This window comes from Pinus tabuliformis, chromosome 4_1 (assembly GCF_031772625.1).
Source record: "Pinus tabuliformis cultivar Carrire ecotype Pingquan chromosome 4_1, CPIR1, whole genome shotgun sequence".
In the NCBI taxonomy this organism is placed as follows: domain Eukaryota; kingdom Viridiplantae; phylum Streptophyta; class Pinopsida; order Pinales; family Pinaceae; genus Pinus; species Pinus tabuliformis.
In genome coordinates this window covers 687,029,900-687,047,501 of record NC_142303.1, presented here as the reverse complement: position 1 = coordinate 687,047,501, position 17,602 = coordinate 687,029,900, and positions in this window count along the sequence as shown.

Sequence of the window (17,602 nt, the reverse complement as noted above, 5' to 3'; positions counted from 1 at the left end):
GTTCCCAATCACTTTCTTGAGGCACGATACATGGAAAACTGGATGGATTTTTGTCATAGGTGGCAAAGCCAACTTGTAAGACACTTCTCCAATTCACTGAAGTACTTGGTATGGTTCGTAGAATTTTGGAGAGAGCTTTTGAAAACCCTTGTCTTTGAGTGATGTTTGCTTATATGGTTGTAGCCTCAAAAAGACCTGATCCCCTTCTTGAAATTGGCGCTCTTAGTGATGTTGGTCGGCCTGTTGCTTCATGCAGTTCTGAGCTTGATGAAGATTCTCTCTAAGATGGGCGAGCATGGTTGCGCGGTGTTGTAGGAGTTGATCCACTGCTTGTACTTTGGAGCACCTCTTGAGATAAGAAGTAGGGGAAGGCGGAAGTTGACCATAGACTGCTTCATAGGGAGTCATTTTGGTGGTGGCATGATAGTTGGTGTTATACCACCATTCAGCCAGAGGTAACCACTGTACCCAAAGGTGTTGCTTTTCTAAAGTGAAACACCTAAGGTAGGTTTCTAGACATTTGTTGACGGCTTCAGTTTGACCATCTGTTTGCGGATGATATGAAGTACTGAGTTTGAGTTGAGTGCCTTGTATTCTGAAGAGTTCCTGCCAAAAATTACTGGTGAAGATCGGGTCGCGGTCGGACACAATAGAAGTGGGCATGCCATGCAATTTGAAGATCTGATCCATGAAAGATTGAGCAACCAAAGTTGGTGTAAACGGGTGGGGTAGGGCGCAAAAATGAGCATACTTCGACAGTCGGTCCACAACCACCATGATGACTGACTTGTTCCCTGACTTTGGAAGACCTGTAATGAAATCCATAGAAACCTTCGTCCAAATTGATGTTGGAATGGGCAATGGTTGTAATGAGCCTGGTGTGTTGACGGTTTCCCCTTTGTGGCATTGACAGACATCACATTCTGCTACGAAAGTAAGGATGTCCTTTTTCATGCCTGTCCAAAAAAATGATCTTCTGGTGCGAGCATACGTCTTCTGAAAGCCCGAATGTCCTGCAATGGGAGATGAGTGCAATTCTGCCAAAATGCGACTTTTGAGGGTGGATGTTGGTGATATTACGACTCTGTCCTTGTAGCGAAGAATATCATTCTGCCACGAGTAGCCCTTGCTGGAATTAGGATCTACCTGCAATTGAGAAATGAGTTGGGAGAGCCCGGGGTGTGAAAACCATTCCCTGCGAGCCTCTTCAATCCAGTCTGGAATGGGGAGGGAAATTGCGAGCAGAGTACTTTCCTCCTCAAATTGGCGAGATAATGCATCTGCTACACTGTTGTCTTTCCCTTTCTTGTAAATGATCTCATAATCATATCCCAGCATTTTGGCTAACCATTTATTTTGTTGTGGGGAGGATAGGTGTTGCTCCAAAAAATATTTAAGACTATGATGATCTGTGTGGATTTGGAAACGTCGCCCCAATAAGTAAGGTTGCCAGGTCTCGACTGCATGTAAGATGGCCATCATTTCCTTCTCGTAGGTAGATTGGCCCAGATTCCTCCCACTGAGTTGTTGGCTTGTGAAGGCCAATGGTCGCCCTTCCTGCATTAAGACCGCCCCAATACCTGTACCCGAAGCATCACATTCAATGACAAAGGATTTCGTGAAGTCAGGTAGTGCTAAGACTGGAGTGGAACACATGGCGTTTTTTAGAGCGGTAAATGCCTGTTGTGCTTCCTCATTCCAAAAGAAGGAATTTTTCTTTAGGAGTTGAGTGAGGGGCTTCGCTATGCGGCCATAGTTGCGGAAAAATTTACGATAATAGCCTGTGAGATGCAAAAATCCTCTAAAGCTCTTCAAGGTCTTAGGTTGAGGCCATTCTTGCATTGCCTGGATCTTTTTAGGGTCCACCTTGACACCTTCACGCCCCACAATGTGGCCCAAATACTCAACTTCTTCCATGCCAAACGAACACTTAGACATCTTGACAAATAATTTATGCTTGTGGAGCAGTTGCAAGAGTAGATCTACATGCTGAAGATGTGCTGCCCAAGTGCCACTATAGATGAGGATGTCATCGAAGAAGACAAGGACAAATTTTCTGAGATATGGTTTGAGAATGTGATTCATAAGGCTCTGAAAAGTAGAGGGGGCATTACAGAGACCAAATGGCATGACCAGGAACTCATAATGGCCTTCATGAGTTCTGAAAGCCGTCTTGGGAATATCGACTTCCTTCATGCGAATTTGGTGGTAGCCTGAGTGAAGATCCAACTTAGTGAAGAATTGAGCCCCATTAAGTTCGTCCAGCAAATCGTCAACCACCGGGATGGGAAATTTATCTTTGACTGTCAACTTATTGAGGGCCCTGAAGTTGGGACACATTCGCCACTCCCCATCTTTCTTGAGGACCATGACCACTGGGGATGAATAAGGACTAATGCTGGGACGAATGACACCTGCTTCCAACAATTCCTTGATGATTTTTTCTATTTCATTCTTTTGGGTGAATGGATATCTGTATGGCCGCACATTTGGGGGTTGGGCCCCTGGAACCAAGGTGATGCTATGATCATGTTACCGTCACGAGGGTGGAAGCTCATGAGGCTTGTCAAAGATCGTTCGATGGTTATTTAAAATCTGTTGCATCTCAGGATGAATTGGTAGAGACATGGTTTCGACTACCTGGATGGCATTAAATTGAGCGACCACTCCATGATGGCCCTTTTCTAACAATTTTTCCATCCTATGCGAGCTGATGATAGAGGGGGCTCCCGCCTAGAGTCCACGGAGGGTATGTGTGGAGTTGTTCTGCTTAAAACTCATATATAACTCCTGGAAATCCATTGTGATTGGCCCAAGAGTGCGGAGCCATTCAGCGCCTAGGACAATGTCGCAACCCCCCATGTGTATGGAAAACATGTGGGTTTTCAACTGATAATCCCCCATTTGAAGTTTGACATTTTCACAGCAGCCTTCACATTTCATTGTGCCCCCATCTGCAATTTGGACTTGGAAGTTAGAAACTGCCCGTACAAAACAATGCGCTGCTTCTGCGATTTTTTGATGGACGAAATTATGGGTACTTCCACTATCAATCAAGACTACTACTGGGCGATGTTTAAGAAAACCCCTGATTTTGAGAGTTTGAGGGGAAGAAATTCCTGCCAACGCATTTAGCGAAATAACTGGTTCGTCAGATACAATCTCCTTTTGGTTGTCTTCTTCGATCGCCTCCGGTTCCTCAAGTGGTGGATCTTCCTCGGTGGAGCTGTAGTCAGTGGCATCTATTTGAAAAAACTTGGGCTCCTTGCATTTATGACCCAGGGAATATTTTTCATCACAGTAGTAACAAAGTCCTTGCTTCCTTCTCCCGGATGCGGGTGGTTATTAGATATAGAGGGTATGTGGCTCGTCGGAAGGGCATGTGTTCGCCCGGACAAGCCACGTACACCAGGAGGACTCTCCCTAATTGTCACAGCACGCAACATTTAAGAATGAAGGTTATGGCTTATGGCAGAAGCGTCCCTTCGACATTAACTGCTCGCCTTGATAACCGGAACATGGCGCTTCAAAGCCACAGGTTCTCGGACATTCTCCCACATTTCACGTTTGCTCCTGCTCTGGTCTTGAGGGAGGTGGCGGTGGCTCACTGTATTGGCTCCTATTCGGGTTCTGAGAGCGACTGTGGCGGTTCAGAGGTCTTCAATTCGAGCAATTCGGGGGTACACCCGCAGTCTGGTAAAGAGATTGGAAGCTTGGCGGTGGTGCATACCTGCTACCCGCAGTCTGGTTTAAGGATTGGGAGTCTGGTTCTGAGGGAAGCTACGCGTGAGCATAACTGCTACCCACCCAATTCCAGCATGCAGCGAGAACGCCAACGAGGAATCAGTAGGCGTGGAAGTTATAGTGGCAGGGCATCGTCTCAGAGGCATGCCCCCTCTCCCTCCTCCTCAATTGAAGTTTCTTCTGAGCACAGACGAACCAGGGGAAGGCCTCCGGGCAGAGGAAGAGCGGCGGAATTCCAAGAGCGGATGGAATGTGGGCACTCTGAGCACCCAATGGTAAGATACCGCATTCCATGTACATTGTCTAATTCCACTTTCTTTGTAACGGTTTCGGTGGAGCACTGCAGCAATCCTTGGGGTCAAGATGAGGCTCCTCGTGCCAGCCCTCCGCGGATTCCTGGGATGGCACCCACAGTTGATATGCAACTTCCCGCCATTGACATTCTGCGCCCTGTTCAAGACAGCCTCTCCCCAGATCCTGGAGCAGGCCCAAGTGAACCTGTGAAGCGCAACGTTCACACCGAACAGGACATTCACCAGCCTCCCCGTTGCAAGATGGAGGACGACCCGCACTCCACTGATGATGAATAGTACGCCCAGCATTTCGCTTCAGGTTTCTAAGCAAGGAATTTTCTCTTTGTCTGCTCCCAACGCTATCTTATATGTGTCTGCACTTTGTCATTTTGTACCTCTGTTCTTCTCTGTTACAGTGTCGGCTATCTATAGTTGTTTCAGACTCCATGTGTTTCAGTCTTAGCTAAATATGTATGTCGGTCTCATGAATGTCGAGGCGGTATCAGTCTTTTGTAATCCTGGAAATGAATATTCCTGAGTCTACTGTCAGTCCTACGACAAGAATTACAGGGCCTCGGCTCTGTTGTAATACTGCTGATGTAATTTTGCTTTTGCTGTAATATAATAGCTCAGTCTTATTTAGAAAAAAAAAAGAAGTCCTTGCTTCCTTCTTTCGGCCATTTCCGCAGGTGTCACCTTTTGAATCTTAAGTGTCTGAGTCGTGTTGGGAGCCTGTGGGGGACGACCTTTAGCGGGGAAATTGGGGCGGCTGTATTGGGCTGCTAATGCACGTTCCACCTTACGAGCTACCTGGCAAGCCTCTGTCCACGTGGGAGGGTGGTGGAGTAGAACTTGAGCTTTGATGGCTTCTTTAAGACCGCTGATAAAACATTCCGTGTAGAACTCATCTGTGAGACCCTTGGTGCGGAAGGCTAAGGCTTCAAAAGCGGTAATATATTCATCCATTGTACCTGTCTGTCGGAGCTTAGTGAGACGCCCCAAAAAAGAGTCTTCCTGTTCAAAGCGGCTTCGAAGAGCTTTGGTAAATTCGGCCCAATTCTGAAAAGGTCCATTGCAACGCTGATGCCATTCCCCCCATTTCCATCGTTCATTGTCCAAGTACATGGTCCCTACCATAAGCTTAGTCCAACCATCTAGGATATGATTCAATTTGAAATACTGCTCCATTTGTGCTAGCCATGCGGACGTGTGAGAATCGTCAAATTTATGCATATCCAACTTGGGAGGTCGCTGACTGGGTGGTGGATGGGTGTGCCAGACGTGAGGAGAGAGGCTAGACTCACCCTCATGGTATTCATGGCCATTATACGCCTCCTCGTGGACTGGCTCCTTGCCCTTCGAGAGTGCTTGCTGTATCTGGAGACTTAGTCCGCTAATCTCACGTTGGAGGGAGCTCATATTTTCTTCAAGTTTGCCCAGCCTTTCATTGGCCATCGCTTGAGCTCTAGTTTCTACCATACACCAACTTGATGAAAAATTGGGACCGCCTAAATTTTTTTTACTAATAAATTGAATGGTACCACCTTTCTCAGCTCGTCGTCCTGATGCTGATGGGCTAGATCACCAATAAGCGCCTCGGAAGATCTCAAACTCTTTTTTTTTTGGAAAACTCCTAACAGAGTTTTACTCCTTGATCAATACTGCAGTCGCCAAATCCTCAAAATGTCAATGCTGCCAAAAGTCCTGCGAAAAGTATATCCCGGTATAAGAACCCTTCACAACAACTCCGATCTGGTGGATCTGAGAGATCTGAATGGTGGAACAACTGCTGCTACGGATCTGATGGAGCTACGGGACTGATGTCTGCTGATGCGGCACGTCTTTGCACACACAGATCTGGAATAGATGATGTGTGATCCCCCGATAGAAAAGGGAACTATGGTCTAGAGGAGTGTCAGGTGCTACAGTTCGCAATATACATAAGGGTCTGACAGTAGTACTCGGCCCAATGTTTCAGGGCTCTAACTAAGGAGGATCGACCGTACCCTTAGTCGTACAACCCGACTACCCTATCGTACGGGCGAGTAATCTCTCCGAGTGCTGTTCTCGATGTACTGTAGCCACAAGACGGCCGAAGGTTTATCTATGGCGAGGTTTCAAGGGAGCCTAGGGGGCTTCCTATATACCCAGAGGGTACGTGGAAGACAGTCCGTGTGCGGTTCTGTCTAATGCGCTACTACTCGAAAGGGTACCCACAGGGGTTACAAGGGAGTCCAACAGACGTGACCACCTCTTGTATTTCCTGCGTGCATGCCTCCCTAAATCCGCAGGTTTATGCGCTCAACGACAGATCCCGTGGTTTAAAGACGCCGGAACACGTCTCTAGCCAAAAACAATTTGCTAAAAATTGGAGATCCCACCGAGCCCTAGAAAGTGCTTTGATACCACTTGTTATGCTCTTAACCTGCAAAATAATACCCAAATACAGAATATGCGAAGAAAAAGATACCCAGAACACAGAATAGCAACGATTTTATTATTCAGAGAGCAATGTTCACATGCCTCTTCGAGGGGGCAACCTCCAATAGAGCAGAGCTCGATTACAAAAATAAGACACAATGCTTCTCGCAGGGAGTCTCTATCCTTTATATATGACTCATACATGCAATACCACGGGCCAATACCATGGGTTTTATTAATACCATCTATCTAATACTACGGCCCATTTGCAACTAACTGTGGTCCCGTCATTAATTGCGGGTTAACCACTTACAAATATTAATATGGGCTTTATTGACTCTTGACTATGACGTGATCCCATGACATAAATAAGGGGGTTAGGGTGGGACCCTAACATGAATCAGGTAAAGGGGTAGATGAGAAGTAAAGATATTCATCCTCTGTGTTTTCATAAATGACAGTTGACAGATTGGACGGATTTTTGAAGGAATATGTGGACCCTCTCTGCACCGTGATGACAAACTAACATCCGACATGTCCTGTGAATGATCGGAAGTAGAAACATCCGGAAATGGATTTTCATAGGGGAAATCAGCAGTGGTAGAATCACAACAGATGTCAGGATAAAGCAGATGAGGCGGGGTTAGAACGAAGTCATCCTTCACTGTGGGTTCTTATTTAGATTCACGGACACACTCATGATGAATGATGGTGCAGGTTGGCTGCATATCACCAACTCCATTAACAACTTGACCCTCATTCACAATAGATGAGGAGTCCGGAATGGGAAAACACAAGACAATACAAGCTGGAGGATCAACAAAATGTGGGGACGGAGGTTGAGGGAACGAATCCACGTGACAACCAACAGGCTTGCAAGCCAAATTTGTGCAAATATCAAGAGCAGGTGGGGTGGGAGGATGTGACAGTTCAATAGATGTGTGTGCATGATCTTCCAGATCACTCTGTGGTGGTGGAGTTGTTTGATGAGGTGAAGGCAGAAAGTCATTTGTGACAGTAATTGTGCCTGCTTGTGATTGCGCAGCTTCATCACCGAATTGTGCTGACATAATGAAGTCGTTTCCATAAGACATACACTCCGGAAGAGAAACTCGGTAGTTAGTCATGATAGATATGTAGATATTCAAAACAGATGTGAGGACTCAGCTTGTCATCTAGCCCTCATTTTAGCAGCAAAATGTTGATGGTGCTGGACCCGCCAACATGCAAGGAGATCTCTCCAGTAAGAAGTCCCAATTAGACCTCAAATAGTTTGGTGTAGGAGTCTCGGCAGTGGGTCATACGGTAAAGCCTTGACCACAATTTCACACAAAGGCAAGTAAGATGTCTTTGTTGGTAGCAAGGGTGTGACAGTTACAACAAGCCAAGGAAGGTGCATGAGAGGTTCAAACACACGGGGGTTGAGATGAGTGCGCCCTTGAAAACCTGTGATAGCACGGAGTAATGTCCCCTAATAATAATAAATAATAAGTAATATAATATAATATTAAAATATAGGAAAATAAATAATAAACAATAAAAAAAAGATAATAAATAATGAAGAAATATAATAATAACAAATAAATAAAATAGCAAAGTTTTAAATAAGTATACATAAAAGGAAAATATAAAACAATAAGTTAAGTTAACAAAAAAGTAAAATAAAATAAGAAAGAGTTAACTAAAAAAACTATAAAAATAGTGAAAATAAGTAAAGTTATCAAAAAGTAAAAATGACAAAAAAAGAAAAAAATAAATTAAGAGAAAATTTAACTTAAGTAAAACTTAAAATAAAAAAATTAAAAGTTGCATGTTACACATGGAATGTGTGCATGCGGCTCCCCTTCCAATGTTTGGTCTATTTAATAGACAGTGAGGAAGATGAGAGATCATTCCATCATCCATTGTCTTGAGAGGAAAGTGTTGTGAGAAAATGATTCCCTGACAGTAGTACGACAGTAGTACGTTGATTGAGGGCTCAGGGGTGGCAAGTTGTAGAAAGATTTTGTGTAACTGAACCTACGGTTGGGTGGAGAGTCGTCTCCAAAACTTTGTTGTGGTTAGCAGGATTCAAATAACGTTCAACTCCGAAATTACAAGTAAGGAATATCTTCGTTATAGGTAAGTTTTTTTGGCTCATATTTCTTAAAAATTCTATGCTAATTAGATGAAGAGAAGTGTGTTGATTGTAAATCACATAATTGATCTAATTAGTTGCATGTTTTAATTTCGGGATTGTTGCATATGGTATTAGAGCAAGATTTTAAACTCTCTTGGACCTTTAGATTATCTTCTCATGATTAAGTAAATTTTTAATTAATTTTACTTTTGATATATACAAAAAAAATTGTTTAATAATTATATATATTGAATATCATATATATCCAAACATATTTTTCTAATTTAATTTCAAAGTAATAAAAATAAATATATATTTAAATTCTCTTTTACTTAGTATATAAAAGAAGAGACTAGCAATTATGAATGTTAAATCTGAGTGTTTCCAAAGGAAAAAGTGCCATATATATTCATTATTGATTTAACTAAAATTTATTAATAATATATAATTAACTACAGTGGAGGGAGGGTTGAAATGTTGACTCCAAAAAATTACTCGATGATCTCTCCAAAAATATCTTTTTTAAATATCGAATCAAATTAAAATCTATTACTAATAAATACCCCACCAAATAAAAATTAGTGTCCTACAATAATCTTATTAAAAAAACAATTTCTTTTTTAACATGCAGCCCTCACCGGCCGTCAAAATCTCAAACATGTCCCGGTACCATGTTCAACGGCGACGAATGCTCCTCCTCGTCGGGTTCATAGAGGGCCGAGGGAAAATATGGCAGTCGCAATGTGCATCAACATATTCTGCATATGTAAAATTTTGGGCCCAAAAAAAAAATAAAAAAAATCTGCAATGTAATTCCGAACCTAACCTGCCACTCAATAAATCCACAATATTATCAGCTTTAGTGGAACAAATATGGTATTTAATAATTTTAAAGGAATTCATTTAGAGTTATAAAATTGTTATAAAAAATAAGTACATGTTTATCTGATCGATTAATTTTGCTTGATGGTAATGAATATAAAAGATTAATTTTGCTGGATGGTAATGAATATAAAATTATATTTTTAGATTATGAGTTATTTTTAAGTTTTTTGTATTTTTAATATAGAAAGCGTTAATATAAAATTATATTTTTAGATTATGAGTTATTTTTAAGTTTTTTGTATTTTTAATATAGAAAGCGTTAGTTTTATAATATATATAAAATTGTTAAATTTAATATATTTAATTATCATTCATTTTGAAATAACCAGGTAGGAATAGGAAATTATTATATATATTTAGGGATTAATAAAATGGTTGATATAAAATTCAAATTTAATTATTTATGTGATATTATAAGTGAGTTAATTAAATATATGATTGTAGAGAGAAATTTCATAAATTATTTTTGGAATATTTTATATACATTGATTATTGATAGTGGAGAAATTGTGAACTTGTGAATTTTATGAATTTCATGGTTGATTTATAATAATTGAGTGACATTTTGAATATAGTTAGTAATAATATTTGGAATGTACATAGTTATTGATAGAATCTAATAAGAAGTTTGAATGTATACTAAAAATAAAAGAAGAGCATTTCATTTGCTTTATGGAAAAGTAAATTAGATAATTATAGAAACAAATTGAAGTGTATATAGTTGCAACTGCAATTAAATTTTAAATACCATTTTGAAGCATTAACAATGTTCAACTTTCATGATTATTGATTGTCTTATTATATGGCCATGATGCACTATTTTGTGTAAGTGTGAAATTTTGGATAAATGTAACATTGGAAGTGATGTAGAATTCAAACTTGATTCAATGAAGGGGATATCATGGCTCCTAAACGTCGAAGACAAAGCCAAGTCACCCCCAAGGTGGAAACCCCACCTCCTGCCACTACAGAGATTGGGACCCCAGCTGAGCAAGCTATATTACATTCCCTTGGGAAAATGACAAATATCTTTAAGTATTGGGTCACAAGCCAAGGACAAGGTCAAAGAAATGATCAAGGTAAAGGAGGAGAGTTGGGACGAAAATAGAGACAAGAGCTAAGTTCTCAGTTCAATGTCAAAGATGGACAAACAAACCTTGATATTATGAAAGAAGTCCAAAAATCCAAATTACTAGAGTTCACAGGTCAAGAGGGGGGTTCAAAAGCAGAAGCATGGGTAATTGGTGTCAAAAGAGCACTTAGCTTTAAGGCATACACTTCAAGGGAAAAGGCCCAAATAACAATGAGTCTACTAAAAGGAGAAGCTCTATTATGGTGGGTAAATGAAGAAACAAAGATGCAAGTCACCCCATTGCAAGTTACTTGGGAAATGTTTGAGGAAGCCTTTAGAACTAGGTACCTATCAGAGGAGTACAAACAACAAGAAGTAGGGGATTTTCATGCAGTGCGACAGAATGGTAGATCTATCGAGGAATATGAAGTTGAATACTATGCGTTGGTCCATCATGTGGACTATATGGCAGATGATAAACGTCAAGATGAAAGATTCTTGCATGGACTCGATCCTTTGGTCCAAGCAGAAGTTTCCATGTGGAAACCCACCACTATGGTAGCAACCATTAGTTTAGCCAAACAAGTCCCGAGGATGATAAATATGAAAAAGTGAATGGTGGTTGATGGGAATACAGAGAGGGAACACCCCACGTCGAGGGTAAATAGACCAAGGGGGTACCCATATGGATTCTAGGAAAGACAAAAAAATGTTGCCGGGATTGCTATTACAACTTTTGCGCTGCCTCCACGAGGACGTAGGGGTCAGCCCTACTTGAGAAGAACTAATAGTGGGCGTAGAGGATTTGGTGGCCAAGGACAAGGACAGATAGGGGATCAAATTCAATTATAATGTTGGGAATGTAGGGGTCCACATTATAAAAGAGATTGTTCGAAGAATCAAGTTGGGCTGAGACAACAAGGACATCAAGGAAAAGGAGAAAAACCACAAACCCAACATCGAATTCATGCCATTGTAAACCATCGTTAGGATGAGCACCAAGCCACCATTTTGGAGTCTGCAAATTCCCAAGGAGGGAGTCCTTCCGGTCGAACCATTCTGTATACTGGACCATCAGGTTCGTTGACTTAGGAATCGTGAGTTTTAGCAAGTCAAGGCCAGTGGGACCAATATAGCCTAGGGTCAGCAACCTGGGAAGATGCAGATGTTATTTTAATGACCTTCCTTATCTATTTGATTAAATTGTGTGATGAACTAGATAGGAGTGCATAACTTAGCTAAGGTAGATACTTTTATGGAGCATCTAGATCATGTCTTATTGTTTAAATTTTATTGATACATATAAATCGTACACTATGATTTCAATTATGGTTTAGTTAATTGTTATGTCAAATAGGGTCGTTGAGTATAATGTTGGATGAGGTTCATGATATGATGGTATGAGGATAATGATGCACATGTGGTTCTTATTTATTTATTTTTGTTATGATAATGATGTTGTATGCTCATGATGGATATGATATGAATATTGTGGCATAGGGATTATGATGTTATGATATGAGGTTATATTGACATGTGCTTCATTTATTATGTGATGTCATGATATGTCTTTGATGTTGATATGTTGATGTTATAATTTAAGAGGGTACTTTATGTGGTAATTGCATGTTGATTTTATGATATGCAAGAGTATGCAATACTTTACTATTCAAAATGTGATGATTAACAATGATCTTTTGTTATCACGATGAAATGCAAGAGTTGGCATGTGGATTATTTTCTATGATACTATGGTTATTGCTAATGCATTGGATGTATGTTGAGATGTGGTGATGGAAAGGAAATACAAAAATGGGCTAAGAGGGCCGGTTTATTTGATGATCTTGTAGGAGCTCATACCTATGAGGGAGAATATGTAACACCATATGGAGTAGGGACATACTCAATCAACACTAGATATGCCAGTGGTTCCTTTGTCTTGTATAGCTCTTGATGGATAGCACTTGAGGGGCTATGGGACCATCTTGAGGAGGCCAAGTCCTTGATATTGTAGGCTAGGTTCCTAGCATTAGATTGGGATGCCGAAGTTTGGTGGGGGTGTAAGGAATTCGATGCGTGGGGATGTGCGCCTTAGTAGTTGTGGAGGGAGAGGGCCAGCCTTGCGAGATGCCCAGAGTAATTGAGTACCATACCGGATGCCTACCTTGGGGCCGATGAGGTCTGATTCAAGCGTGAGCCTTGGGGCCAGCTTTGGACTAAGATACAAACCGATGAGGCTTATGCTTGGTTCCAACAGTGGGAAAAAGGACAGAGATTACTTGAGATTTCCTAGGTGTTGTGAAAAATTTTGATGCCTGTTGGTTATACTAGTTCAGCAGAGGGTGTAGGGCAAACATGAAGTAATAAATAAGTAAATAAACAAAATTTTAAATGATTCAATTTAACTTCGGGATGAAGTTACTTCAAGAGGGGGAGTATGTAATGTCCCCTAATAAAAATAATAAATAATATAATATAATATTAAAATATAAGAAAATAAATAATAAACAATAAAGAAAAGATAATAATAGTAAATAGATAATAAATAATGAAGAAATATAATAACAACAAATAAATAAAATAGTAAAGTTCTAAATAAGTATATATATAAAAGTAAAATATAAAATAGTAAGTAAAGTTAACAAAAAAGTAAAATAAAATAAGAAAGAGTTAATTAAAAGAACTATAAAAATAGTACAAATAAGTAAAGTTATCAAAAAGTAAAAATGAATAAAATAAAAGAAATAAATTAAGAGAAAATTTAGCTTAAGTAAAACTTAAAATAAAAAATTAAAAGTTGCATGTTGACAAATGGAATGTGTGCATGCTATTCCCCTTCCAATGTTTGGTCTATTTAATAAACGGTGAGGAAGATGAGAGATCATTCCATCATCTATTCTCTTGGGAGAAAAGTGTTGTGAGAAAATGATTCCCTAGAAGTAGTACGTTGATTGAGGGCTCAGAGGTGGCCAGTTGTAGAAAGATTTTGTGAAATTGAGCCTATGGTTGGGTGGAGAGTCATCCCCAAAAATTTGTTGCGGTTAGCAGGATTCAAATAAAATTCAGCTTTGAAATTACAAGTAAGGAATATCATCTCTATAGGTAAGTTGCTTTTGCTCCTATTTCTTAAAAATTCTATGCTAATTAGTTGAAGAGAGGTGTGTTGATTGTAAATCACATAATTGATCTAATTAGTTGCATGTTTTAATTTCGAGGTTGTTACAAAGAGGATGAATAGATTTTTTGGGCAGTGTGGCGCACCAGTGCATTGGGTTGCCTTGAAGCGTGTAGATGAACTACGCGTAGGTCATGTATTCTTCAAAGATTCAATGTCTTTCGCATGAGCCTACAACGCCGACCATGTCCCTAACCAAGTCTACGTGGCCTCCACCATCATATGTTTTATGTGATAAGTTATCTGAGAGATTTTCCGACATAATGAAGTCGTTTCCATAAGACATACACTCTGGAAGAGAAAATTGATAGTTAGTCATGATAGGTATGTAGAGATTCAAAATATATGTGAGGACTCAGCTTGTCATCTGGCCCTCCTTCTAGCACTAAAATGTTGACGGTGATGGACCCGCCAACATGTAATGAGATCTTCCCAGTAAGAAGTCTCAATTACACCTCAGACCGTTTGGTGTAGGAATCATAACATTGGGTCGTATGGTAATGCATTGACCATGATTTTGAATAGAGGCAAGTAGGATGTCTCTGTTGGTAGCAAAGGTGTGACAACTGCAGCAAGCCAAGGAAGGTGCATGAGAGGTTCAAGCACAAGGGGGGTGAAATGAATGCGCCCCTTGGAAACCTGTGATAGCACGAAGTTAAAAATGGAACACACGAGCAAAGATGCATCAAAACATGGAAGGAAAGTTAGCTAGCAATCCAAAGTGATAGTTAAACCAACAACACATTTAAAAAAGATTCATACATACATACATAGAAAAGTCCATACATGCATGTGTAAGAAAACAAATACATATATCATTTAGAGTAAACTAGATAGCATAGAATACAATAAAACATATGCATGAAACATGTTGCCTCTATTATATTAATAAGTGTAAGTTATAGTCATAAAATACATCCATGTTTGACCACTAGTTCTGACAGCGGACTGTTACAGCCACAACTGCCTGCTCCTCTAAAGAGATATACTAGCTCTGCATGGTGGAGAAGCCAAGGCTCGTTACAATATTTGCCAAGCTCTCTCTAAGATAGTCATATTGGAAGCTTGACTAACCAAAAGAATTTACAACGAGTTATGAGGTTCTATTTATAGAAAACGGTAGGATAACCCTTGACATTCCCCTTTGTGACAGTTCATCTACCCTCATGACTCTTCATTTACTCTATGATTGTTACATCCAACTATCGACACTTGAACTTCCACTTGACAAGACGTTACATTACAATGCACATGTGCCCATGTGAGACAAAATGGCTTGAGAAAGCCATGCAAGACATCACTGACACTTGGTCCGTTGTGGTGAGACCAACTCTTTGACATGCTTGTGATGGTGAAGGTGGTGAACTGATGCCAAGCTTGGTCATCCGTGATGGTGTGCATGCACTCCATGGTGACATCTTGCTGAAGTGAACTCTTGCCTCCATTGCATCTGGGTGCATTGGTATGGCTCCTCCATACAACTTGTCTGCTAGCATGCGCATGTTCTTATTGGGTGCGGCCAAACCGGCAACAAAATGATGCATAATGTCCATGCTGATCTTTCAGTGTGTGCTGGTGGTCATGTGCATCAACTGTCAACTACAAGTTCAAATCCATTTGGACTTGCTTCTTGTCTTTGCCTCGGTGAGTGTGCCAAATGGTTAGATTGCATGTGTACGCACAATGACATGAATTATGCTGAATTCCCTTGCATGCGATCAACAACACCACTCACCATGTCTTCTTTGTGCCAGCTACCGGGACGAATCTATAACTTGTACGAGCATAGTTTCATCCGTGAGTGCATGTTGCGTCCCTTGTTGTACCTGTTCATGTTGCAACTTATTCTCTCGTCTATGCAGCTCCTGTTCTTCCTTGAGTTGCTGCTTCAGCACATGCAACTCCTTCTTTTTTCTATCCTCTACCTTCGCATGATCTTCATGTTGCATCGTCACCTCATAGCCTGAGTCTCCAAATTTTATTTCATCACAAGTGGATTTGCTTGAGCTTGCAACTTTGTTATGCCTTTGTGTTGTCAACAACCTTCCTCTTGTGTTCGTTGGATCCAGTATGCTACCTTCAGCTAATGTTCATGGTGCTGCTTGCTGTGATGCTGTTGTCGTCATATCTTGATGTCCTTGTCTACGAACAACTTGATGTCTTGATGGCTAGGCAAGTTCATAGACACTTGATCGATTGCATCTCCAAGTGTGCTCTGAACGGCGTCTTCGACTCTGCTCTCCTGGAAACCATTGTACCTGTATTGTTGAGAGGCAGATGACCACCTACAATACCTGGAGACATGACAACACTCATGGAAATCAATCTGTCAATCGAAAACCAAAACGAACTTAAGAACTGACTTGCAACATACTTGTGTGTCTGATCATGAAAGTCGCGTAATTTTGGCCGAGAGGTCGGGAGACTAATTACCAAAAATATACAAGGCACAAGCTGAGCTATCGGGAGGCTGACTAACTGCTGGAACTACACAATGCACAGTCCAGCCTGGCTGCCAACTGCTGGAATTGTGCAATGCGCAATCTCAGCTAGCAATGATTGTAGGCTCAGTGACTGCATTATGAAATTTGCTGGGCCATCAGTCACTGTCCCTTAGAATTGTGCAATGCAAGACTAGAGGGCAGTCACTAGGAAAAAATGCATATTTCGTGAGAGGAAGACAGAGCCCTCCCTTTCAGGATTGCACAGTGCTATCTTGGTGAGGCAAAGTCTGGGCCAAGGCTGCCGAGACCCGCCGATAGGCAACTGAAAGTGAATGTGAATGTGAATGCATGGCGATACTGAATGTAGGTATAAGTGAATGATCGTGCATGCAAATAGTGAATGACAAATTCAGAAAATGGAACAACATGCATGTGGGTGAGGCGAGTTGCCGAATCAACAAATGTTCATGACAAACAGTTTCATGCATGTGAAAACAGTGAGATGTTAACGAAAAATGAAACGGTGCTAGTACAAGCTAGTATGTATCAAAACGACATAAAACACTCATTGAAATCGAGCAGACAACATTCATACGATGCGAAACACAAAAAGCGCCAAAAATGCAACACAAGATATGGAAGGCAGGCTTACCCCAAAACAACTGAGATGAATATGCCAACAACTCCTAGATGTGATGTGGGATGTCAGAGCTGCAAGGTTGATGTGAGGGATGAGCTCTGCAGCATCCGGTTCATGAGTTTTGAAAAAATCGAAGATGTGACATGCATGCCACAAATCTAGGAAGAGCGACATTTGGGGGGAGGTTTCCGAAATGATCCTTGCATGCAAACTCCATGTGCTAAAATTAGATCCATGAATCAAGGTATGTATTTTCATGCTGCCTTGGGAGAAGCAACACATGCATGCAAATTGGTTTTTCTCAATTCTGGCAAGAACCGGTCAACTCAATTGCACATGTAAGAGGCTGCTCAACTGCTGGGAGAAAAGGCACATTTTTGGAAGGGAGTTGGGATGACTGCCTAGAATATTTGTGCAATTTCTGGGCAGAGTAGCTGACTGTTGCCCAAGATTGCACAAATTTTTGGCTGAACAACCATGTTGAAAAGAATTGCGCAATTTTTTGGATGAAGACTGACTGGTAGAATTGCGCAATTTTGGAGCCCAACAGGCTGCCAGACAAAATTGTGCAATTTTTGGAGGGAACACTGGTTTCCCTCCAGAATTATACAATTTCTTGAGGGAGCTACTTAGCCTGCAGCTGGACCAAGTCTGGAGGAACAACCTATGAGGGGAATGCAACAAGCTCTGATGGACAGACTGTCATTCTGCAAGAAAATAACTGAACCTTGTGTACTTGGCAAAGAAAGACATACTACTGAGAAAGGTTCGTAGGGAGGCTCCAAAACGAAGCTAAGGCAAAATTTTTT